The 27,738-nt window shown below is 36.0% G+C and overlaps 1 pseudogene; it reads right to left on the minus strand.

Moving 5' to 3' along the window:
• Positions 1-601: 601 nt before the first annotated feature.
• LOC149750256 (ubiquitin-conjugating enzyme E2 E3 pseudogene) overlaps positions 602-27,738 on the minus strand; it is a 70,291-nt pseudogene continuing 43,154 nt past the window's right edge.

Here is a 27,738-nt window from a genome sequence, read left to right on the forward strand (position 1 = left end):
GTAATCCAAAATACAGTATGTGTACACTGGAGAAAAGTTTGTGTTGCTATGGGAACTTTGGCTTTTGTTTACATTATGTTGCAAACTATATTATGTGCCTTGGTTCACCTTAATGACTACCTTCATATATTGCTAATTATACTATTTTCCCTCATTCACTCTGATGATTAACTCCTTAAGGTTAACATTGCTCATCTTTATTGAGTTAGTTCATATTTTTCTTGAATACAGAAATACGAACTTAACGTTTACCTTCATTTGTGAAAATTGCATTATGCATGTCACCATCACCTGATCATTACATTAAGTAAAACGAGTTCTGGCTTTTATAAAATTTGCAAAATTACATTTATGAAAATTATAAGCTTGACCTTGTTTGCCTATAGGAGCAACATATTCCAAATTGTAGAAAATAAAATTTGTGAACATTTTTTGTTTTGGATGTAAAAATATATAACTTCTTTATTCAAAATTTCTTGCAGCATTGTAAAAGAGGAAATCTAAGCTATTAAAAAATTGTTCACACTTTCAATACACAGGCAAAGATATGATGAAATATTCATTATGGTTATGCAGAATCCCCTCTGTGTTATTAGGACTCTATAGAGCTAAGTGAATGTGTTAAATTATAAATATGCCTATAGAACAGATATTGAATCTCAAAGTTTATCTTTCTATATTTTTCAATTAAAAACCTTGAAAAATCAGAAAAATTTCAGAATGAAAACTATGTATTGGTTATTTTAATTAGGATAAACTGGTATTAATATATTTATTCCAAAATGGTCATTGGGTTCCTACTATTGCTAGGTATGTGCTGGGCATGGGTATTCATGATAAGACAGGTAAGCTCTCATGAGGTTATAAACATGTAAAGAAGTAATTACAATATGGTTTTTCAGATCCTATATTTTGTAAAGCTGCTGTAAAAACCCTTAATTTTTTTTTTGCCTTCAGAAGCATATTTATTGTATTTGAGATGATACATCAGGTGCTCTCTGAGCTACAAAAGGGTAAAAGAAAATCCTCTAATTACAAATTGATGAAAGTAAAACGTAAGACGTTTTTTCACAACAGTGTGAACCACATACTCAGAAATTGACATGGGTTTACTACAAATGATCTAATTCCTATATGGCTACTTTTATAACTTCATACAGATAATGAGTTAAGCCAAAATGCACTATAATATTTGGCAGAAATCAAGACCAGTATCTTTAGTATATTACAAAATGCATTTTAATATCCCAAAGAAGCAAGACTTGCCAGTAGGTGTTTAAACATAAATTATCTACAGTTACAAAGTTCTATTCTTGACAGCATTTGCCCTTTGGGGCAGTCTCCCACTTTCCAGAGGATAAAGGCCCAGAGTAGAATCAGCAGCATAACACATACACAGAAGTCCATATTGTAAAGGCTATAAAGATTTGCTGCGCAGTGAGAAGATGCCTCTGCTCTTTCTCACTGCATACAAATTATGTGAATTGTGTTGCCTATCTCTTGTCATGTTCTTCTTTGTTGGTCAAATACTGAGCAGCTATGCTTCCAACCGGAGGATCTACAGAGTTGCAGTCTGTCAATGTCAAAGGGAACAAATTGACCACAAAATCTTTGAAATAGTAAAGCAGGACTCTAGCTGTCTTTAAGGATACCCAAACAGATGACTCCTTGACTGTTGATGTTGCAGTGATAGATTGTGGTGTGAAAAGTAACGTTTGGCAGCTTAAATGAATAACTGGATGAACATGTGATATTTAGAAAAAATATACCACATTCATACACAGGACCTGATGGACCAAGTATAGTCAGTCTCTGTTCATAGGTGCTATCTCTTTTAGGTCCAGCACTTCGGTTAGGAGGAGGGTCAAAGGTGATTTCAGCTAGCTCCTTCCGAATTCTTTTTGCACTACTGTAGTGGAAAATTTGCAGTGGTTTTGCTGGGGAGTTCAGACTTTTTCTTTTGCTGTGTGGTAAAAGGTTTTTCTCTCTCACGTTTTTGGGGTATGTATGTATGTAATGATTTATATTCTATGCTTTCACTCCACTTATAGTTATAAAATATTTGCCATATTCTCCATATTGTACAATATACCCTTGTATAGTATTTTATACCTAATAATTTGTACTTCTTAATCCACTCCCCCCTTTTCTCTCCCCACAGGTAACCATATATAGTTTGCTTTCTATATATGAGTCTGCTTCTGTTTTGTTATATTTGTTCATTTGTTTTATTTTTTAGATTCCACAGATAAGTGATACCATACAGTATTTGTCTTTCTCTGTCTGACTCATTTCACTTAGCATATTGCCTTCCAAGTCCATCCATGTTGTTGCAAATGGCTAAATTTCATTCTTTTTTTATGCCTGAGTAGTATTCCATTGTGTGTGTGTGTTTGTGTGTGTGTGTATATATATATATATATATATATATACCACATCTTCTTTATCCATTCGTCTGTTGATGGACACTTAGGTTGCTTCCATATCTTAGCTACTATGAATAATGCTGCTATCAACATTGGGATGCACATATCTTTTTGAATTAGTGTTTTTGTTTTCTCTGGATATATACCCAGGAGTGGAATTGCTGGATCATATAGTAGTTCTAATTTTAGTTTTTTGAGAAACCTCCAAACAGTTTTCTACAATGGCTGCACCAATTTACATTCCCACCAACTTCCCGTTTCTCCACATGCTCACCAACATTTCTTATCTGTGTTCTTCTTGATGACAGCCATTCTGGCAGGTGTGAGGTGGTATTTCATTGTGGTTTTGATTTGCATTTCCCTGATGATTAGCGATATTGAGCATCTTTTCATGTGTCTGTTGGCCATCTGCATTTCCTCTTTGGAAAAATGTCTATTCAGTTCTTCTGCCCATTTTTTAATCGGTTGTTTGTTTTTTTGATGTTGAGTTGTAAGAGCTATTTATATGTGTTGGATATTAACCCCTTATCAGTCATACCATTTGCAAATATTTTCTCCCATTTGGTAGGTTGTCTGTTCATTTTATCAATGGTCTAATTAGGCCTCATTTGTTTACTTTTGCTTTCATCCCTTTGTCTTAGGAGACAGATCCAAAAAAACATTGCTACAATTTATGTCAAAGAGTGTTTTTTCTTGTTCTTAAAGCTCTGGAGCAGCAGTGTCTTTATGGTCTGCATCTGAACTACCTCTCCTGGTTCTGGGGTTCTTATCATTCAATCTTTGCCTATCATTGGAAATCCTGTGACGTTATTTCTTGAAAAATGTGATTGTGCACCTGGCCTGCTCATGCACTCCTACAATGTGAGGGTGAGAGAGAGAAAAAAAACCCTTCCTTAAGGTAATGGAGGTAGGTGGGGGAGGGAAGGGGAGGGAGCAGGGGGAAAAAAAGCCAAGGAGGCTTGTGCTGGGGAGTGTGGAACATTGAAAGTAGGAGGAGATTGTGCCCCTTAAGATTTCTTTCCAGAGGAGTTACTATTTTTTAGAGGGCATGGCACTGACTGTGTTTGGGGGCAGGTTGGTTTGGGTTGAGGCAGTGGTTTGTGGAGATAAGTATTATGTATGATACTGGAGTGATGGATGCATGACACTCTGCCTTTGTCAAAATCCATGGCACAAGAATGAACTTTAATGTATGCAAGTAAAAAAATCATTTAGAAGGTTGGTAGATTCCAGAATGTAATGTTTACTGTGACAAAACAATCTAATTGTATAACATCTATAAAACAACCTCACTGAAGGAATAGGGAGAAAATTTCTGGTTTAAGTAGTTTTGGAAATGAATGGAGACATTAGACTAAAGGCAAAGGAAGAAACTGCACATAAGCAGTGTACTTTAATTTTGATTCCCATGGGGCTATGGGTTAACAATTCTGAAGCCACTATGCATATATACTAGAATTGAATAGTGAGGTAGATGAATGGCAGATCGTGGGAGGCAAGTTTCTCAGTGTTCGAGCTGGAGGATACAGACAAACAAAAAAAAAGGTTTGTTTGGTAATAGAATATAGTTGGAGATATCAGCATAAACTCAATTTTAGCTTACTATAGATTCAGACAGAAACACAGATAAATATTTATAAATACAGGCATAACTTGTCTTATTGTGCTTCACTCTACTGTGCTTCATAGATATTTGCTTTTTTACAAATTGAAGGTTTGTGGCAACCCTGTGTCCAGCAAGTCTATCAGCACCATTTTTCTAACAGCATTCGTTCACGTCGTGTCTCTGTGTCACATTTTGGTAATTTTCACAGTATTACAAACTTTTTCATTATTATATAACTTGTTCTGGTAATCTGTGATCAGATATCTTTGATGTCACTACCACGACTTGCTGAAGGCTCAGATGATGGTTAACATATTTAGCAATAAAGTATTATTCCATTAAGATATATATTTATTGTTTTTTAGATATGTTATTGTACATTTAACAGACTATAGAATAGTATAAACATGACTTTTATGTGCATTGGAAACCCCTAAATTCATGTGACTTAGTGTATCGTGATATTTGCTTTAATGCAGTGTTCTGGAACTGAACTTGCAATATCTCCAAGGTATGTGACTGTCTGTCTGTCTCTGTCTCTTTCTCTCTCTCTGTCTCTCTATCTATATATACATATATATATACACACAAAGGTTAACATACATCCACATATTTTCCTATTCTGTTAGCTGAGAGAGCCTAGAAGCAAGGACACCCAGTAGCAACAAGTACACTTAGCACCCAGATCTTGGTTTCTAGAACCCTTCTTTAATTAAAGGAACTAAGGCTCCTTGGAGAAATGGCTGATTCTAAGCCTGGGGCAGGAAATATACAAGATAATCTGGGAGAACCTTGTAGTGTTATAAAGAAAGAAAGTGCTCAACACACACACACACACACACACACACACACACACAGTGATGGGAGTATGTCAAAGGGACACAGAAGCCAAGTGAAAGACCCCCCAATAGACAGAGCTGGAATGATTTGAGCAACAAAATAAAATAGTATTGAATTATAACCCAAAGTACAAGATATATATTCATGAGTCCAAACTGATATAAATAATTAAGTAAATAAACAAATGGAAGAGAACAGACACATTTCCTGTGCAGCAGAATTTTAAATAATTTATTTGGATACTCCACCCTCAAGAAGATGGAGCCTAACTCCTCACTTCTTAAGTGTGGGCTATGCATAGGGACTTCCTTCCAAAGGGTATAGAATGGAAAGGGGGAAAAAAGAGTAACTTTACAGTGGAGAAACCTGACTCACTACCTCAACCAAGTGACCAAGATTAATATCAACAGTGACAAGTCACCTTGATAATATGTATTCTCGATGTGATGTGGTAAGATGAGAATGACACTTTACCTCTGTGATCTTTCTCTCCAAAACACACAACACCAGTGTAATCATGAGAAAAACATCAGAAAAATCTCAATAGAAGGACATTGACCAACATACCTGACCAGTACTCCTACAGTCTGTCATGGTCACCAAAAACAAGGAAAGTCTGAGTAAATATCACAGCCAAGAGGAGCTTAAGGAGAATTGACAACCAAATTAATGTGATATCTTGGATGGGACTGTGGAAGAGAAAAGAGCATTTGGTAAACACCAAGGGTATCTGAATAAGATGTGGACTTTAGTTAATAATAATGTATCAATATTTGTTCATTAATTGTGACAAATGTACCACACAGATATGTTTATAATAGGAGAAATGGTATATGGTGTATGGGATTCTCTGTACTACATCTGAAACTTCTCAGTAAATCTAAAACTATTACAAAATAAAAACTTTATTTAGATAAACCCTTACTAAACACTCTACTGGATCCCCTTTCTGCATTCTACCAAGCCAGACTGAATTTTCTAATTTTTATTTCCAGTGAACCCTCTAAGTCTGCAGGTCTGGCTCAGTCAGAATAACTCTCACCAAGGGTAAGAGGAATGTGAAAGCAACTTAAGCTGACAGAGTCAATTGCTTCAGGTTTTCTTTTTTAAAATTCTCTGGTATTATGCATCTGTCCTGTCTCTTCTGTTATTCTCCATTGATTGCTTTATAACTTCTCATTGCTTGTTACTGTCTTGTCATTGATCAAGTACGATTATCTCCATCTACAGTTCTGATTGTGACTACTTGCAGACCTTTAATGAACCATATGGTTAAACCCTTTCTACTTAAGTAGGACTGTTTGTATGTGTATTGCCAATGCCTTATTTATTTAAAGTAAGTCTCCTTCAAAAGGGAACCCTCATACACTGTTGGTGGGAAAGTAAGTCGGTGTAGCCACTGTGAAAAATAGTATGGAGATTCCTCAAAAAATTAAGAATAGAACTACCACATGATTCAACTATTCCACTTCTGGATATTTATCCAGAGAATACAAAAAGAGTAGTTCGAAAAGATATATGCACCCCTATATTTATCACAGCATTATTTACAATAGTCAAGATAAGGAAACAACCTAAGTACCCATCAACAGATGGAAGGTTAAAGATGTGACATATATATATTCCATATATGTATATACATATGTATATATATGTATATACAGTGGAATACTAGTCATAAAAAGATGACAGCTTACCATGTGTGGCAACATAGATGGACCTTGAGGATATTATGCCAAGTGAAATAAGTCAGATGGAGAAAGACAAATACCTTATGATTTTATTCATATGCTGAATATAAAAAAAAATCAAAGAAACAAAATAAATGTACAAACCAAACCAAGCAAAACCAAACACTTAGATACAGAGAATAGAGTAGTGTTAACCAGAGGGAAAAGGGGTCAGGGAGGGAAAATGGGTAAAAGGGTGTCAACTGGATGGTGATGGATGGAAACTAAATTTTTGGTGATAAGCAGGCTGTAGTGTATACAGAGGTAGAAACATAATGTTATCTACATGAAACTTATTTAATGTTATAAACCAGTGCTATCTCAGTAAAAATAAGTAAGTATATAAATAAAATCAATCTCCTTCTTACCTCTCTGCATAACACCCACTTCTACCAATTTTGAATACTTTGTTCTGATCCTTCTCATCTCAACCTCACCAAACACACTTTTATCATTCTATGTCTTGATATAAAATAACACAGTAATTTGTTAAATTCTTGATATGAAAGAGAAGGGATTTAGTGTAAGTACCCTACACCCCAATCATTGCCTCACTTTATGTTATATTTTTAGTTTTATTATAAAGGATGATTGTTGTCATCATAGTATTATTTGCTATATTAACTATTAAATTATTTGCTACATACTTGCCAATGTCATACTTAAACTAATATATTTTTTTCTTTTTTCTTTTTTTTTGGCTGCACGCATGGCTTGTGGGATCCTAGTTCCCACAAGGAATTGAACCTGGGCCCTTGGCAGTGAAAGCGCAGAGTCCTAAAACTGGACTGCCAGGGAATTCTCTATTTTTTCACTTTGAAATAACTTCAAACTTAAAGAAGTGTTGCAAGAATAGTTACAGAAAACTCCTAGATATTCTTTTCTAAGATTTATTGATTTTTATTTTATTATTTATATATTTATTTATTTTTTTGACCACACAGCATGTGGGATCTTAGTTCCCTGACCAGGGATCAAACCCGTGTCCACTACAGTCCTGCAGTGGAAGTATGGAGTCCTAACCACTGGACCATCAGGGAATTCCCTGCTGATTTTTAAATGAACACTTACCACATTTTCTATATCACCTCTCTCTGTCTCTCTGTCTCTCCCTCTGTTTCACCCTCTCAGCCTCTCTCTGTCTTTTTCTATATATATAGTTTATATGTAAAAACTATATATATCTACATATGTATATGTAGTTTATTTTTCTAATCCATTTGAGAGTTGGTTGAGTACATTAAGCATTTTCCTCCTTTAAAACTTGAGTAAGATTTTTCAAAATACAAGGGAGCAATAACTTAAGTAAGGTGAATGTCTATAAGATCCTGAAAGATATGTGTCCATAATTTAGGAGGCCAAGACACTTTTCAAAGAAGGAAATAAAACACTATAGCTTGAAGTTTAGAAGCTTCAGGAAGAAAGTCTATAATTGCAGTGTGATTCCCTAATAATAGTATTTTAGAGGACAAGTTTACAGCTACCTTTAGACAGTGGGGAAGAAGCTCACAAGTAATCTTCTCCCAAGAGATGACATTGAATGGAGTGGGGCACCAACAAAGATGTTGTGACTCTAATGAGTTTAAGTATTATATCTATTCATATTTAAGCTGTTAATCTTTTTAAAATAACATGATAAAATAGAGCATAATAGGAAAATAAGTCTTATTTTAGAAGTATAGCAAAGCGGGCTGTCCAATGCAAAATTGTGAGTGAGATAATTTGAAGCAGAGAAAACATAAATACAGTATAAGCCCACATACCATGAAAAGCTAACAAATAGGGAAGGGAAGCAGCGGGGGAAATCCCAGAGCTTTTAATCTTATTTTATGGTGGCATTCATGCACTGAGGAGAGTGAAAGAACAGCCCCCCACACTTCCAGAAATGAGTCAGTTTCATGTCTCAAGCTGATTATAAAGCATTCAAGGGTGGCGGCCTCCCACAGCTGACTTTAACTGTGATTGGAATAAGAGACGGCCTTTAGTTTGGGCTTACCCTTCGTACCCTGAAGCCTTAAAACCTGATTAACAGGTAAACTTGGAACTTCTTTAGGACCAAAACATTGGCTTACAAATAACTTTTCATTTATGTATTCTGAAAAAGACAGCTCAACAACAGGCCAGTTATGTATGCTTAAACCATGCTCCATGTCATTCGGCATACATTTGGCACACTAGACCGATTTTATAAGTTTAGGAACTCCATCTTAATTTTAAATGCTTTCAATTCTCCATTCCCATTCCCATCACAAAGAAAACCACTCCATCTGATGAACGTTAAGTCATACTGTTCTGCATAAATTCCCAATCTCTTATGAGAATCAGATTTTTTTTTTTTGGCCATGCCATGAAGCTTGTAGGATTTCAGTTCCCTGACCAGGGATTGAACCTGGGCCAGGGCAGTGAAAGCTGGGAATCCTAACCACTTGGCTACCAGGGAACTCTGGAGAATCAGAATTTTTATCAAACAGTGTGGATCTAGGACTATTTGTGGCCTAGAAGGGGAAATTTTTTTCTAGTTAATGTCATGGTCTTTCATGACAAAACAGTGGGTAGAGATGCTTTAAAAAAAATTTTTTTTGGTATTTTTTTCTTTTCCAATCACATGGAGTATTTCATATTTAGAGATTTCTTTTTAATTTTTTCTTCTAAATAGAAGCTTACTTAGAATACATATAATAAAGAAAAAAAAAACAAGATCGGCTTTGCAGAAGGGAAAGAATTTCTACATTTTTCTTTGACTAAAAACAGAAGTCCTGAAACTTGCTTAAGGTGTTCATATTTCTGCTACACGTTTTCAAGTGTGAAGACTCAGCAATGAAACCACCTTTTTGTTGTTGTTGTTGTTATACGATCAACTTTGGCTAAATTAATTGTGATAGCATCAGAGCTACAAGATTGTAAGTATTGATACATTCCCTATCATCTGGCAAACAAGGAAAACCACATATATTGGATATTTCATATTTGTTATATTCCAGTATAGCGAACAGGTTAATAAATCATACAGAGGAAATTTAAAACACTGCAGGCTGTAATTTAAGAAAAATGTTTCTTTGTTCTTCACAAAACTCCATTTATTTAAAACAAAATGTGGAATATTTCCAAGTCTAATTTGTGACTACTTTACATCAAACATTAGGTATTCTTATTTATTTGTGTGAAAATTCATTGAAAGCATGGTAGGTTGAATTTAAGAGAAATGGAGGTTAGCTTTTTAATCATCATCTTTTTCCCGAGCTCAATTTAACCTGTTAAATCTGGTTTTTAAAAATGATGAGTCTGAAACAGTTGTAGTGGAATATTTGGAACGAAAAATCCTTTTTTCCCCCACGCTGTAGAAGTGCAAGCCAAATTAAAAGAGCATACAACCCAAAGTTGCATAGTGATATTCAAAAGGAAATTTCACAATTTCAATATGTGTAACATAATATGGAAGCTATATATGATGATTTTTTCGCAGTATCTCCTTGGTTTTCTTCTCAGATGAACGTATCTAAAAAGTACATCGAATTATTAAGGCTCTAGGAGTTTTAAAACCCCAACTATCCCACCCATACCCCACTAACTTGACAATAATGTGTATAATGGAATCTACTCAAACGCAATTTACATTTCATTTCTTCTGGGAGGAGGTTTATAGCAAAATTAAATTTTAACTTATTTTCCATGTGAAGCGAAAAATAAGAATGGGCACTATACCACTCCATATTCCTCCCAAATAAAGATAAATAAAGCACATAATTAATCCAGGCCAAGTAATCCAGGATTTACATAAGTGGCACTACACATTTTTGAAATGTCCTCCAAACTAAAGGTTTATAATGAGTGAGACAAGAAATTATAATTCACTCTATCAAAAATCTGAAGAGGGAGGGAATATTTTTGCTATGCACAAGCTGAATCAAGTTAATGAGGCATCTAACATTGCAAAAAGAACGTTGTCTATAAATAAATTCAGTCTGATTGGGATGTATTAGTTGTCTGATAATACTCTGTAGCCTACAGATGCTTGGGGTAGAATGTAGATTTCTTAAAAAAGGAAGGCCAATGGCATTACTTCTGTAAAGCTCCAGGTCATTTATTGTAAGTGACATTAAAAGAAAATTTCCCTTTAAAATATGGCTTGGCATTCAATATAATATTTCCAAAGCAACAAATTTAGCAGAAGACAAAATGCGTTTTTCAACTGAAATCTACATGAACCTTGGAATTTGGGAAAAATATCTCTCCACTCATTTGTGTTTTTTTTCCATTGAAATCTGACTGTTAAGGTGCTACTCATAGACTACATACCTAAACTCTAGTGTCTAAGAAGATATAATTAGATTCTCAGCTATTGCTCAGTCTATACCTACAACCATGCTCGTGGACTTACGCTTATTGTTGATGGGAGGGCTGGACTTTTATTAATGAGTACATGTTATATTTTATTAGCTTCCAGGTGTTTCTACAGAGTGGTGTGAATCTAATTCTTCCAATCAAATTAAAAGTTCAGGTATCACGGGGCTTGTTTTTTGTAGGATTGTAGGGTTTAGAAGTAGAGTACATTTTATATTGGCTATCCCTTTGCTTTCCTCTTAGAGGACTATTTTAAGTTGTCATGTACTCAGATTTATAACTCTGAAGATACATGTCTCCTTGAAAGCATCTACCATATATTCAGTACAAATTTACTTCTACCACTTTTATCCTTCTGAAATTGTTTTTAAAATGTAACATATATACATCTTTATCTAAAAATGTTCAGAGTAGGGAAACATACAAAGTGAAAAATAAAAGTCCCTACTCCCCCATCTTTCCACAAACCCAATTCTTACTCCCTAAAATTTTCTACTATTAGTGCTTTCTTGTGTATTACAGAAATATTTCAAGAATTCTACAAATTTTTAGGTGGCTCCTTTAGTTTTATTGACAGATTTTACAGGTTTTGACTTGGAATTCTGGGAGTGTTAGAGACTTTATTGATGATGAGCATTTTTTCTCTAGTTTTTTTCTTTTTTTGTTTAATGTTAGTGTCAGAGTGAGGAGTATAATAAGAATATCTTTATACTGACACATTTTATTGGAAGTTCCTTTCCTTCATTTCATTCTTTCAAGTAATTCTCCTTACTCTGCCTTAATTAGATAAAAGGTCTGCAAAATTTAAAAAAAATTGTTGTCTAAAATTTTCTCTAGCCACACTTACTTCTTCATCTACTCATTTTCCTTCCTCCAATCCTTTCCAAATGGAATCCCAGAATCTTAGGGTTGAAAGAGATTTTCAAAGTATGTAATCCAGGCTTTGATTGATAAATAAATGATATTCCGTATAATTTTATTGATCTCTGTTTGAAAACAAGTGATGAGAGATTTATTGCCTCAATGACATGTCCATTTTATTGTCTGCTTCTCTGTTATTAGAATTCAGTGCTCCTGACTAGGAGCGCACCTTCTTGAGCCTTACAAAGTCAGTCTAATTTGTCTTCTAGTATCACTGCAAACATTTGAAGGTTTGTGTCTTGTTCTCTGATCATAAATCTTCCAGATGGCAGGATGAAACATTTCGAGTTCTTTCAGACATTTATCAAATGTCATAGCTTTCCATCCCATCATGATTTTAATCCATTCCACACATCATTTACTGAGTAGTTACTATGTCTGTGCTAGGGTTTACAGTGTCCATGAAATGATTTCAGCCTGGAGGAGTTTATCTTGGTCATAATCAGTTTCTACCAGTGAAAGGGGGTCAACAAAATATAAAGAAGCATATGTTTATGAAAATTTCATGGAGTAAAGAGGATTGTGACCAGATAAGTTTAATGTTCAGCTAAATCTTTCAGTGGCTTCTGATTCTATTGGGAATAAAAATCCAAATTTCTTTTGGTCATCCACTAATTCCTTGCCAACTTCTGCAACCTCATATCTTACTGTTCTCTTGTCAGCACTACACTTCAGTCATATCAGCCTTTTGTAAGTTCCCCACACAAGCCAGTTTTTTTCTTGCCTTGGGGTCTTTGTACTCTTTCTTTTGCCTGAAATGCCCTGAACTTGGTAAAGTTTCAATACGTATTTGTTAAATGAATGAATGAATGAATAAAGTTAAACAAAATTTTCTTCCTTCAAATCTTAGACTTCTCAGAGCTTTTAGTATGCAAATGTACAATCTAAATTTCTAAAAGGGTACCATAGTATGTAGTGATTACCAAATTTATTTGATCATAAACATTTTTTCATTCAGCATCTCCCCAGACTAACTTATTATGCACAAACTGAGAATTACGGTAGCACAAAAAATAGGATTTGAATCCTGGCTGCCACCAATAAACCTATGTGATCTTGGGCAAGATACTTGATCTCTCACAATCTACTGTTTGTGCCTCTGAGGGAGACCAGTAGAGAGTCGATTTTTAGTTTTCTAGGTTCTGAAAAAAAAAAGGAGCAAGAGAGAAAGTACTAGGTGGAAATTAAAACATTTTATTTCTAATGGATATCAGTGGGAGGACAGAGCTTAGTGTGAATGACAAATGAATCCATACACTGAACCCCAGTCATGGGTATTGATGGACCATTTCAAGAAGTGAGGTTTTTCCATTTATGAGTTGTATTATCTGTGGGGAAAGGAAATGACCCATAGGAGGCTCTAGCCCAAGTGTAACATGGGCTCACCTTCCCATGGGTTTTCTTCACCCTACTTGGACTTACTCATTCCAAACAATTAGGCTTCTGTCTTTATATCTTGCTTAGCATATCATGACCCTTCTAGGACTGGAGATTTGTCCTGATCACTTTTATTATTGAATGCAGCTTTGATCTGCTTAATCTACATATAAGTAGGCGGTTATGAAAGATTTCTGAGAAGAAAATGACATGATTCAACTGTGACTTTCGATTGATAACTGGAAGAGTGCTAGTTGGTAGGTACTAATGGTGAGTAGTAGGTCTCTGTTCGAAAGTTACCTCTTCAGAAAAGTTTGCTGACCATTCTATCTACAAAGGTCATAACTTTTAAATTATAGTCACCTTCTTAGTCTGCTTTTTTTTCTTTAAAAAGTGTTGAGAAACATGATATTTTATTTGCTTTACTTTTTTATATCATAATCTGAGAATATATTATTTGATGTGTTTGTTGGTTTATTATCCCAATAGAATGACATGAGAGCAGAGGCTTTGTTTTGCCCAGGGTGTTATCTCCAGAACTGAAAAGAGCACCTGAGACGTGATAAGTGCTCCATAATATTGGTCCAATAAAACAGTGACTAAATTGATTGGAAAGAGGAGACAGTGGATAGGAGAAGCATAGTAGATGCCCTGATATCAATTTATCGCATCGCAGCTCCAAATTCACCCTTCAACACCTGCTCTGCAGCTGTACCTTCTCCAGTGAAGTCTGAACCTCACTCTTGCAGAAAGACCCTCCAGTCCAAGTATTTTTTTTCTTTTAGGTACTCTCTCATAACCCTAGGGAGATTTACTCTTTTATCATAGCTTAGTAATTATTTATATTAAACTTCTCCTGTTTGAATCACTGTGTTGTTTCTATCTCCTGATTGGACCCAGGTTGATTCAGAATTGGTATAAGAAGTGGAATAGATCTCAGGAGGTAGACTCTTGAAGATGGGATTTTGAGATTGTTTGGCCATGCCCTTGAGCTTTAGCACAGTGCTGAGCTCCTTGTCAATGGGAAATAGATGCTAGTAATCCATGGCTTGTAGTGGCATCACAGTTAATTAAGCTACCAACTGGGGTTAATTGTAATGAAGTGCCAACTAAAGCACATTTCTTGGGAACTCAAGCGGCTGTTACACTTAACCAGATGGGAATAATGAATTCTATAATGACTGGAATGTGGGATGAAATACCGTTGTGTGCACCTGAGCAGTTATAGAGAGAAAATAATAATCTTAACTCAATTACTTCTAAATTTAACTCATAACTTCACAACCAGAGATTTTCTATGATGTTCCTCAAACTATCTTAATTCTTGTAGTTACAGGAGTGATATTGGTGAAAATCAAATGCAAAATGTAACTGTGTGAGTTGCTGAATTACAATGACAGGTACATTCACACTCTTGCTAGGTTTCTCATGTGAAAGTGGAAAAGAATGGAATTCTGAAACTTGCAGTGGGGACTTCTGGTTGGGCCTAAATGAAACTGACAATCTTGAACCCACATGCCATTCTGAGACTCCCTCATCAGGGAAAGTAGCTTGCTTTCTGGTGTTCAAAGAGGCTAGCCTTTTCTGCCTGAAAAATTGGTGATAATCACACTTGAAAAGATGGTTTGGAAGGGGATGCTTACTGTCCTAAAGATATACCACAACCTCCCCTGTTGCCACACTTAATTTTCAAAGATAAGGTGATTCTGTCAACTAGTAAAGGTCAGCAAAGACTCCAAATAAGAACGTGCTTCCTCATAGAGATCTTTCAAAGTTGCTAATTGATCACAGAGTCTCTAGGAATGAAATAGATAGCCTAACAGATTATTTCTTGATCTATACGATGGGAAAAACTCCAAGTCTGGTATCCAAAAACCTAACTTGAGTTACCACAGTCTCTCACCCAGTTTCAAGATATGTCAGTTCACAGACTCAAGGTCCTTGATTGAAAGGGAAGCTAGTTGCCACTGAAGAAGGATTTTGCATCATTGCCGTAAGGGTACACATAAATCTTCCTTCAAGCCTTTTCCAACTGGACCAGCAGCATTCCTTTAGAAAAATTCCTTTAGAAAACACTCTTTTAGAAAACTCACAAGCTTACATGTTTGAATAACTGGAGGGCAGAGTTCAGGGCAACGATAGGCACTGGAAAATAAGGAAAATATCCTGGAAATAAGACAACCAGAGAAAGGATATCTCCAAATTTGTTTGTAAAATTTACGTAAGTCCTTGGCTGATCTATGCCCAGGGCAGACTCAAGCAAAAGTTGACAGAATTAAAAAGAGATAATGCCATAATCATAGTTAGAAATTTTAACAACCCTCTCTCAGCAACTGATAGAACAATTAGAAAAAAAATCAGTAAAGATCTAGAAGATCTGAACAATATTATCAACTGCCTTGACCTAACTGATATTCAACAAGAGTAGAATACACACTCTTACAACTGCACAGAATATGTTCACCAAGATAGAGCAATTGCTGGGATATAAAAGAAAGCCTCAATAAACTGAAAAGAATCAAAATATTACAAAGCATGTAAATAAGTAACTATGTAAGTAAGCATAGTACCTGGGACATTTTTGTTACTTAATAACAAAAATCTGTTGATTGAGTTAATTTATGCATAAACAGATCATGGATCTTGGTTTTGAAAATAACGTCTTAACCATAAGACACAGTATATTGTGTTTCAACACAAACTGCAGGTGACTTGGTAATAGCAACCATGTAGTGGATGCTGTGATGTGATGCCAAGATCCTTCTTCTGGAATGAAGGCCTTACTCCTTCTGCTGCTATAAGTGCTACTAGCATCAAGCTCTCAGCTGTCAGCTACCTAAATGGAGGGATTATTTCAGGTGCAATGAGTATCCTTGTTCAAGGTCACAATCTTTACTGGGGCTGCAACACCCAGTAACTATTTGAAGTATAGATATAAAGACCTGAACCATTCATCCTGTCTTGGAATAAGGGCCATCCAGCTTCAGAACCCCCTGCAGGGTTGACTGAGGCCTTCATTTAGACTGTGTGAGAGCTCACTTTCTCTCACTGCACAATCCTTCTTCCTTCTGTTTCCTTCTGCAGTGTGGACGCTGAGAGCACTTAATAAATCTTCTGAGCACTCAGTTTCATTTATTCCCAGAGAAGCAACTTGCAACAAGCCCTTAGAGAGGAGTGCTAATTAGATTTAGCATTTCTCCCTGTGAAGGTTTTCCATGTTCCTGGCTGTTGTATCTTCTTTTTTAGTTGTTATGAATTCTTTGTTGGTACTCTAGATTCTTGAAGTTTCCAAAGAATCAGTTTTAGACTGCTGCCATAACAAATTATCACATTAATATTAGTGGGTTAAAACAATATACATTTATTATCTCACAGCTGTATACGTCAGAAGTCTGTTTGGGCTCAACCATTTTCTTTGCTTTAGGTCTCACAAGGTCAAAATCAAGGTGTCAGCAGGTCTGGTCTTATTTTTTTTTTAACATCTTTATTGGGGTATAATTGCTTTACAATGGTGTGTTAGTTTCTGATTTATAACAAAGTGAATCAGTTATACATATACATATGTTCCCATATCTCTTCCCTCTTGCGTCTCCCTACCTCAGCAGGTCTGGTCTTTTATCTGGAAGCTATGAGAAAAAATACAAGTCCAAGCTCATTTAGGTTGTTGGCAGAATTCAGTTTTTCATGGGTGTAGGGCTGAGGATTTGCTTCCCTGCTGGTTGTCAACTGGGAGCCTCTCCGTAAGTCCACCCACATTTTTCATCACATTGCTTCTCCATCTTCAAACCAACAAGGGCACATTTAGTCCTTACAGTCTGACTTTTGCTATAGCTCTTCTGATGTCAGCCAGAGAAAGTTCTCTGCTTTTTTTTTTTTTTTTTTTTTTTTCGCGGTACGCGGGGCTCTCACTGTGTGGCCTCTCCCGTTGCGGAGCACAGGCTCCGGACGCACAGGCTCAGCGGCCATGGCTCACAGGCCCAGCCGCTCCGCGGCATATGGGATCTTCCCGGACCGGGTCACGAACCCATGTCCCCTGCATCGGCAGGCGGACTCTCAACCACTGCGCCACCAGGGAAGCCCAAGTTCTCTGCTTTTAAGGACTCATGTGATTAGACTGGGCCCATTGGAATAATCTAGGATAATATCCTTATTTCAAGATGTAACCTTAACAACACCTGAAAAATCTTTTGCATGTAATTTAATATATTTGCAGGTTGTATGGATTAAGGCATTGACATCTTTGGGGTGCCATGATTTGGCCTGCCACATGGGTTTAGTTGTTTACAATTTACCTCTAAAACAATGCATATCTTGCAACTGTTTATTGGTTTCCAGAACTTCCATGTTTTTCCTCTTTGCTAAGGAATATGGCAAAGAAATAAAGCCAAACTACTAACCAAATGTCAAAATAAAAATATTTTCCAAAAGGTGATGACTTAGAAATCTCAATGCTATACAGGCTTTGGGTCAGGGGGATTACTGAAGGATTTACTGCAGCAAAACAAACACACAAACAAAAATGAATGCAAGAAAAAGAAAGATAAAGATAAAAAATAGTTGGGTTATCCCAGGAATGCAACAAAAAGGAATAATAGCTTGACAACTATGTATTAAGCCTATAAAACAATCAAACTAAACTGGAAGTCAGATTGACATGAAAGGAATATATTCCAAAAATGCACAATATCAAATAATATAACTACAAAGCTCTGGATGATCTTAGTAATGAATATAAAGACATGTTTCTTTTGACATATAAAAAAATAAAGAAAATTAATTGCAGCCTCCAGAAAATTCCAGGAAAGAAAAATATTCTGCAAGAAATAATTTTCTAAATATGTAGCAAAATAAAATATAGTATGATTTTGAGCAATGGATGGAAATGTAGGGAAAAAATAATTGATCCCAGCGTTTGGAATATTCTACTTTGAGCAACAGAATTTTAGTAACCTAAATACATTTCCATAAATATAACTTCACTCCATGGTAGGGTGAACAATGTGTGCTACAATATCATAGCATATAATATTATATATATAAAGTTTTGAATTCTTATAATATATCTACATATCTATAAGACTATATACATATATGTCTAATTGCACTTTAAAACTTTTAATAAAAGTTAAATATGTTACTGTTTGTTATGTGTCTTTATTGAAAGATTGGGAGAATTCTAATAGGGTGCTGAAATTAATAAACTTTAATAAAATTAATAAATTGGAAATGAATTATTTGGCTTATTTTTAGCATCAGAATCAGGAATGTAGAGGAAGAAAATGTATGGAATAACTTAAGGAATCTATTTAGTAATAATTCTGGTAGGGGCTTTTGCTTCAAAAGCTTCAGATTTCTAGTTTGAAACCTCAGTTAGGGGAATAAAAGTTTTTTGGTTTAATTTAGAAAGTGTTGATAAAATTAACATAACATTATTTTATGGATCAAAAGCCCACGGCCTTATCAGTATCAGATTCAGAAATGAGTGGAAACAGTTTATATATAAACTTTCATTGGATGATAATACTTACCCCTTGGAATACGAATGTATAGGATGAGGAAGGTCAAGAAAATTTCAACGTCATTCACTTCAGCAGAATTTGAAGTTTGGACACTGATCATGTTGGTGAATGAGATAAACACTAGCATCTGAAAAAAAGAAAAAGAAATTCAATTGACTGGACATGTGCCCACTTGAAGTGTATTCAAAATTAAACCATTCACTTAATTACACTGTAGGTATTCAGAACATTAACCACTCTGCCTTCTTTTTGCTTCCAACTGATGCCACAGTCTGTTGCTACAATGGTATGTTCACATAAATCAGTGTAATGTTATCTTTTAACACAAAAAACATTGATGGTACATACCATGTGAAACTTTGACATCTCAATATTTCTTTTTTTGTCCTTTTAAAGTGATAAACATTTTTAAGGTTTTTCCAAAAAAAGTTTATATAGGTTCTTGCTAGCTAAAGACAATTCAGAACAGTTGTCTACTGATGTCTTACTTTCCCAACTCATTTTTATTTAAAAATGCTCTAACCATTAGCTTTCCAAAAAATCTCTAAAACAAGCACAAGAGCAAGGTGCTGAGCTGAAAAAAAAAACACCGAGGTAGTGTTTCTTTTTACTTTCCCTCTCTCCCTCTCTCCCTCCTCTCTCTCTCTCTCTCTCTCTCTCTCTCTCTCTCTCTTTTATTTCGGTGTGCTTTTATTTAGCACTCTGGGAAAATATGGTCATATAATTTTCTATTCCCTCCATTTTTCTCCAAAGAAAGAAATCATTTCAGTGGATACTGATAGTCGATATATAAAAAATATATATAGACAAAATATATTCTAAGAATATCCCTTCTTTCCTTCCTTCTCACCTCATGAATTTTTTTTCTTCTTCCAAAATTCTAGGATAAGTACCATGAACTCTTTTGTCCTTTTGATTAACTGAGTTAGGCTGAAGCCAATTTTTGTGTTTCCATTTATATGATGAGGTACTACTTTTCCTGGAGCATATGCAGAGAAATCCTCCAGGAAAAGGAAATACAAAGAATGGGGCCATAGAAAATGGAGAGAGGAGATGTAGAGGAGAGATAGAGAAACAGGTAATTACATGGAGCATGAAAAAGCTAGCTTAAAATTTGTAAAGCAAAGACTAATGGGTATGTGAGTTAGAGATGAAGAGTGATAGTTTATCTTTCTAAGAGATAATATGCCTTTTGTTGACATACACAGGTTATCCAGAACTGCTGTGAATATCCACTTAAATAAAGGTCCATACCAGATCCTCTTCCTCCCTCAACCATGAATTTTTTTGTGGCTACATTTGAAGTTTATTTTTAAACTATTTGCCTCCAGGGCTTCCCTGGTGGTGCAGTGGTTGAGAGTCTGCCTGCCGATGCAGGGGACACGGGTTCGTGCCCCAGTCCGGGAAGATCCCACATGCCGCGGAGCGGCTAGGCCCGTGAGCCATGGCCACTGAGCCTGCGCGTCCAGAGCCTGTGCTCCGCAATGGGAGAGACCAAAACAGTGAGAGGGCCACGTACCACAAAAAATAAATAAAATAAAATAAACTATTTGCCCCCAAATGACTTTATCCATTAAAGTATTTATCCTTAAAAGTGTTCAAAGATATAGACGATTAAAATTTTATCAAATTATACGATATGTAAATTCTTTAAAGTTTTTTTATATACCATTAAACTGTCCCCAAATAAGTTGGTCTTTTAAGTGTTTAACAGTTAAAGTGTTAAAAGAAAAAAAATGATTAAAAATTCAAGTTACTCAAATTATAGGATATATTATTTCAAAAACATATTAATGCTTTTGGTACTCTGTATCCTTCAGGAAGCATATCTGAACAGATTTCTCCCTTTAATATTTACACACGTGCACAGAGACTGTTTTCTACAAAAAAGAAGAGGATGTGAATTTGCTTTAAACATAGTCACAGTCATAGTCATTCTTTTGCTTTAAACATGATGGTGTCATGAGACTTATGCAGTATACCATAGGGGTAATAGTGCACATGACTAGAAGCTTTCAGAATCTCTGGTGGGAGGCATCTAGCTGGGGAAGTCTCTGCCTGGTGCTTTGTAGGTCTGGTGAAACTGGTCTGACTCCCCTCCCTCTCTTTTCAGTGCCTAATATTCTCAAGGCCTCTTTAAAGGTCCTGCATGCCCCAGCCAACTTCTATTGCTCAGGAATGTCTTTTGTTCTCTGTTCTATTTGTCTGTATTTGATCTTATTCTATCAATGTTAGGAAGACTACATTCACCTTTAGTTTTGTTGGTGCTTCCAGGAGCCTCAGTTGCTGCCATGTGAGATGACTTCCTGAGAATATTTTTACTTCTTCTGCTTCAGCAGAGAAAAAGTTTTCCTGATCTTGGGCTGTGCAGTTTAGCTGGTCAAAAAATGCTCTATAGGGACTTCCCTGGTGGTGCCAATGCAGGGGACATGGGTTCGAGCCCTGGTCCGGGAAGATCCCACATGACATGGAGCATCTAAGCCCGTGAGCCACAACTACTGAGCCTGTGCTCTAGAGCCCGCAAGCCACAACTACTGAGCCTGTGTGCCACAACTACTGAAGCCCGCGTGCCTAGAGCCCGTGCTCGGCAACAAGAGAAGCCACCACAATGAGAACACTGTGCACTGCAATGAAGAGTAGCCCCATGAAAGTCAACCATGAGAGTGAGATACACATGCCCTGGAAGTTAAGTAGCTGTTGTTTGATAGAATGGGAACTGATTGTGAGTCATCAGACAAAGAAAACACTAGTCTTGGTAGGTGGTTTTGAATTTTTCCAAACCTTGTAGCAAATATTTAGAAGTTCATATTTGGAACAAAAAGAAGTTGAAAGCCACTGTAGCTTTCTAAGAGAGGGAATGATGTTATCCAAACAACATTTATGGAAGATTATTCCAGCAGCTGTGTTGGACTTCTTTAGTTGCCTTTCAGTTTATTGCCTGATTGCAAGTAGCATTTCAAAATATGGCAGAAACATTTGAGAAGTTGATCTAAAATGTCTCTTCTGTAAAAAGCCATAACATACTGGTAAAGTATATTGTGTATATATATATATTATTTTAAGACAAACTAATATTAAACATTCAGATAATGTGATTATAATCTATGTATCTCAGAACAGAGAAGTAATCCAGGCGGTATTTCTGCAAGAGCTCTTACTAAATTACATGTATAGTAAGTAAACTCTCAATATGCTCCAAACATTGAGAAGCTGCCTGATATAGACCTCTTCTCCATTTTCAAAAGGAATTAATTTCCATGTATTCATTTAGAGGGAAACATCAATACCAGAGGAGTAACTTTGCTTTATGTGAGTCTTCCAGTTCTGAGTCTGGATAGACATGCAATTTATAGAGGCCTGTTTGGTTAAATGTATTCACATGTTTAAAAATGTTCAGAGTCATTTGTTACAGAGTGAATTGTGTACTCTCAAAAATTCAAAATTGATGTTCTAACTTCCACTACCTCAGAATGTGACTGTATTTGGAGATAGAATTTTTAGAGAGGGTTTAAGTTAAAATGAAGTAATTAAAGTGGGCCCTAATCCAATATGAATGGTGTCCTTATAAGAAAAAGAAATTTGGACACAGACACAGGGAGAAGACAATGTGAAGATACAGGGAGAAGATGGCCTTCTATCAACAATCCAAGGAGAGAGGCCTAGGACAGATCCTTCTCTCATGGCCCTCAGAAGGAGCAACCCTGTTTACACTTTGGTATCAGACTTTCAGCCTCCCAAACTGTGAGATAATACATTTATGTTGTTTAAGAAACCCAATTGGTATTATTTTGTTATAGAAGTCCTAGAAAACTAATAAAATAATATAACTAATCCCAATTCTAAGTTTTCTCAATAAATAAGAAGGAATTCAGGCAGATTTGTGTGCAACAAAATCTACTACAATGATATTTGCAATACTGAAAAATGAAATCAACTCATTTGTTCAACAATAGAGGGATAGGTTTATAATTTCTGATATATATAAAGTAATTAAAATTACATTTTAAAAGAATGCTAATGACATAGGAAAATGATCATGAAAAATGTTAAATGAAAAATCAGTCAATAACATTATTTACACAAAGATCCTACTTTAATAAAAATATTTCTTTTTGTTTAGACAAAAGAGTAGAAATAAATCTATCAAAATGTAATACGCTAATTGACATTGTCCTTTGGTGACATTTATTTTCTTCTCTTTACTTTTCTGTATCTTTTGTGTATCTACATCAAAAAATTTATTATTTTTTTTTCTTTTTGGCTGCATTGGGTCTTTGTTGCTGTGCATGGGCTTTCTCTAGTTGCGGTAAGTGGGGGCTACTCTTCGTTGAGGTGTGTGGGCTTCTCACTGCAGTGGCCTCTCTTGTGGAGCATGGGCTCTAGGTGAGCAGGTTTCAGTAGTTGTGGCACACAGGCTCAGTAGTTGTGGCTTGCGGGCTCTACAGCACAGGCTCAGTATTTGTGGCACACGGGCTTAGATGCTCCATGTCATGTGGGATCTTCCCGGACCAGGGATCGAACCTGTGTCCCCTGCATTGGCAGGCGGATTCTTAACCAGTGTGCCACCAGGGAAGTCCGAAAAAATATTTTTGACATTATAAGATGTTCTTATTTAGATAAAACAGAAATGGAATGAAGTTAATAGACCTAAGTTTTAATTTTAATAATAATAACACATTTTTACCCTTTTAGTGTAGGTTTGCATGTGTCTGTGTTTATGTAAGCATTTGTAAAATAACAATGGCTTCTATTTTTATTTTCAGTAGGTCATCTCTATTGGATTCAAAGTTTATGTGATGGAGGAAAATATCTTTTAGGACACTAGCACCAATTAAGATTGAAGTAATTACTATTGCTCTATCTTAAAGTTCAGTGAAACTCTCTCTTGACATCTACAATCTTTGACCCCATAGAGGGGATTTTAAATTTCAGACTCTGTACTGTTCAGTTTTAGAATTCCCATTTCTCTCTTTTTATTTTAATTTATTTTTTGGCTGTGTTGGGTCTTTGTTGCTGCGCATGGGCTTTCTCTAGTTGCGGTGAGCGGGAGCTACTCTTCGCTGCACTGCATGAGCTTCTCGTTGTGGTGGCTTCTTTTATTGAGGTGCGTGGGCTCTAGGTGTGTGGGCTTCAGCAATTGCACCACAAGGGCTCAGTAGTTGTGGCCTGTGGGCTCTAGCTCACAGGCTCAGTAGTTGTGGCGCATGGGCTTAGTTGCTCTGTGGCATGTGGGATCGAACGTGCCACAGAGGGATGTTCTGTGGGGATCAAACCCATGTCCCCTGCATTGGCAGGTGGATTCTTAACCACTGTGCCACCAGGGAAGTCCCAGAATTCCCATTTCTTGTAGTTTCTATTTTTCAGCTGAGATTCTTCATCCATTCACTTATGATCAAATTTTCCTTTAAATTCTTGAACGAATTAAAAATAGCTGCCTCAAAATTATTGTTTACTGATTCTAGTGTTTCATTCACCTTGTACTCTGGTTCTGTTGACTAGTTTTGCTGTTCACTTTTGGTCACTTAAAAAATATCTATTTTTTTAAAATAACAATGTTTCACATTGTGGCTGATACGTTGTAGAAACTGGATTCTGTTGTCTTCCACTGAAGAGGGAACTCTAGCAGTTTACATGGATGACTGTAAAGAGGAGAAAGGGGAACATGCAGACCTCTTATTCCTAATTTTGAGTAATGTTAGACCCAGAGTTTGAGTTGACATAAATATATGGAAACTTAAACTTTCAGCAAGTTTCCCCTTTTAGAATGGAGACTTCAGAGGAGTATGTAATAAATGGAATCCTGGCTTAGAGGTCAACTCACAGTGTTTCCACTATGTTTGTGGATCCCTCCAGTGCTCATTTTCTGAGTCTCTGAATGTATAATTTGAATTAATATACTTGCAGTTGGAGTAATCAACGTATTTGTTCTTTGGCCTGTGGGGCAAGTGCTGTCACAGTGGAGAAGGTCAAGTGAAAACCTCTGAAACATTCCATGCCCTCCAGTTCTCCCCACCAACATAGTAAATTAAAAACAATATCATACTCTGTGGGATATGGTGAGATTAATGCAACATTTAAAGACCTAAAAGATGCAGGTGTGGTTGTCCCTATAAGTCTATTTAATTAGTCAGGCTGGCCCTTATAGAAACTGGATGGGTACTAGAGAATGACTGAAGATGATTGCAGATACTGTGCTGGAGTTGGTATCATTGTTAGAACAGATTAACAATGCCTAAATATATGGTATGGTATGTGGTTAAAAATTTAGCAAATGCATTCTTTGCTCCTCTAATTTGCAAAGAAAATCATACATAGCTTGCATTCACACATTATGGACAACAGTATTGATTTACAGTGTTACCTCAGTGTTACATTAATTCTTCCACCCACTGTCATCATATAGTCCCAAATTATCTGTATTATATTGACATCTCACAGAACATCATGCTGATAAATTACATCAGTGACATCATACTGATTGGTCCAGACAAACAAGAGATGGCTAATAACATGAGGCTTTGGTAAGACACTTATGTTCCAGAGGGTGAGATATAAACCCCATGAAGATTCAGGGACCATGCCAGTGAAGATTTCAGGTATACAGTGGCCAGGAAAAAGCCACAATTCCCCTCCAGGGAGAAAAATTCCTTAATCTTGCCCCCCTTACCACAAAGTAGGAAGCACATCACCTATTATTTTTCTTCGGTTCTGTAGGCAATAAATTCCACATATAGGTGTACTTCTCTGGTGTATATACTGGGTGACACAAAATGCCGCCAACTTTGAGTGAGGTCTGGAGCGTTAAATACCTAAATGTAACACCCAAAACCGTAAAACACCTAGAAGAGAACATAGGCAGAACACTGTTTCACATAAATTGTAGCAATATTTTTCTTGGATCAGTATCCTAAAGTTAAATAAACAAAAGCATAAATAAACAAATGGAAACGAATTAAACTTAAAAGCTTTTGCACAGCAAAGGAAACCATCAACAAGACGAAAAGATGACCTACTGAATGGGAGAAAATATTTGCAAATGATATGACTTATAAGGGGTTAATATCCAAAATATATAAACAGCTCATACAACTCAACATCAAAAATACAAACAATACCAATTAAAATGGGCAGAAGACCTAGATAGACATTTCTCCAACGAAGATATACAGATTGCCAACAAACACATGCAAGGATGCTCAACATCACTAATCATTAGAGAAATGCAAATCAAAACTACAATGAGGTATCACCTCACACCAGTCAAAATGGTTATCATCAAAAAATCTACAAACAATAAATGCTGGAGAGGGTGTGGAGAAAAAGGAACCCTTCTACACTGTTGGTGAGAATGTAAATTGATACAGCCACTATAGAGAACACTATGGAGGTTTCTTAAAAAACTAAACATAGAACTACCATACGACCCAGCAATACCACTACTGTGCATATAACCTGAGAAAACCATAATTCAAAAAGAGTCATGTACCATAATGTTCATTGCAGCTCTATTTACAATAGCCAGGTCATGGAAGTAACCTAAATGCCCATCAACAGACGAATGGATAAAGAAGATGTGGCACATATTACTGTAATGAGTAATAATGGAATATTACTCAGCCATAAAAAGAAACAAAATTGAGTTATTTATAGTGAGGTGGGTGGACCTGGAGACTGTCATACAGAGTGAAGTAAGTCAGAAAGAGAAAAAGAAATACCATATGCTAACACATATGTATGGGATCTAAAGGAAAAAAATGGTTCTGAAGAACTTAGGGGCAGGACAGGAATAAAGACGCAGATGTAGAGAATGGACTTGAGGACACGGGGAAGGGGAAGGGTAAGCTGGGACGAAGTGAGAGAGTGGAATGGACATATACACACCACGAAATGTAAAATAGATAGCTAGTGGGAAGCAGCCGCCTAGCACAGGGAGATCAGCTCAGCGCTTTGTGACCACCTAGAGGGGTGGGATAGGGAGGGTGGGAGGGAGACAGAGGGAGGGGATATGGGGATATATGTATATATATAGCTGATTCACTTTGTTATACAGCAGAAACACAACATTGTAAAGCAATTATACTCCAATAAAGATGTTAAAAAAAACCCCACACAATGAGATAGCATCTCACACCTGTGAGAGTGGCTATCATTAAAAAGAACACAAATAACAAATGTTGGCAAGGATGTGGAGAAAAGGGAACCCTCCTACACTGTTGGTTGGAATGTAAATTGGTGTAGTCACTATGAAAAACAGGATGAAGTTTTCTTAAAAAACTGAAAATGGAACTACCATATGATCCAGCAATTCCACTCCTGAGTATATATCTGGAAAAAAATCAAAGCACTAATTTAAAAAGATACATTCTCCCTAGTGTCACAGCAGCACTATTTACAGTAGCCAAGACATGGAAACAACCCAAGTGCCCATCAACAAATGATTGGATTAAGAAGGTGTAGCATATATATACACAATGGAATACCACTTAGCCATAGCAAAGAATGAAATTTTGCCATTTGCAACAACATGGATAGACTTGGATGGTATTATGTTAAGTGACATAAGTCAGATAGCAAAAGACAAATATTATATGATATCACTTATATGTGGAATCTAAAAAATCAAACAAACTAGTGAATATAACAGAAAAGAAACAGACTCACAGGCATAAGAACAACCTAGTGGTTACCAGTAGGGAGAGGGAAGTGTGGAGGAGCGAGATAGGGGTAGGGGATTAAGAGGTACAAACTATGCTGTATAAAATAAATAAGCTACAAGGATATATTGTACAACATAGGGAATATAGCCAAAATATTATATCTTTTATAATAACTATAAATGGAATATAATCTTTAAAAATTGTGGATCATTATGTTGTACACCTGTAACTTTTATAATATTATTCATCAAATATACCTCAATAAAAAAGAATGAAATAATTAGTACATCATATTCTGCTCCTTTTTAAAAAAATTTATTA

Source organism: Delphinapterus leucas, chromosome 2, assembly GCF_059928025.1.
Source record: "Delphinapterus leucas isolate spDelLeu-1000000601 "Yukka" chromosome 2, BTC_Dleu_Yukka2, whole genome shotgun sequence".
In the NCBI taxonomy this organism is placed as follows: Eukaryota; Metazoa; Chordata; class Mammalia; order Artiodactyla; family Monodontidae; genus Delphinapterus; species Delphinapterus leucas.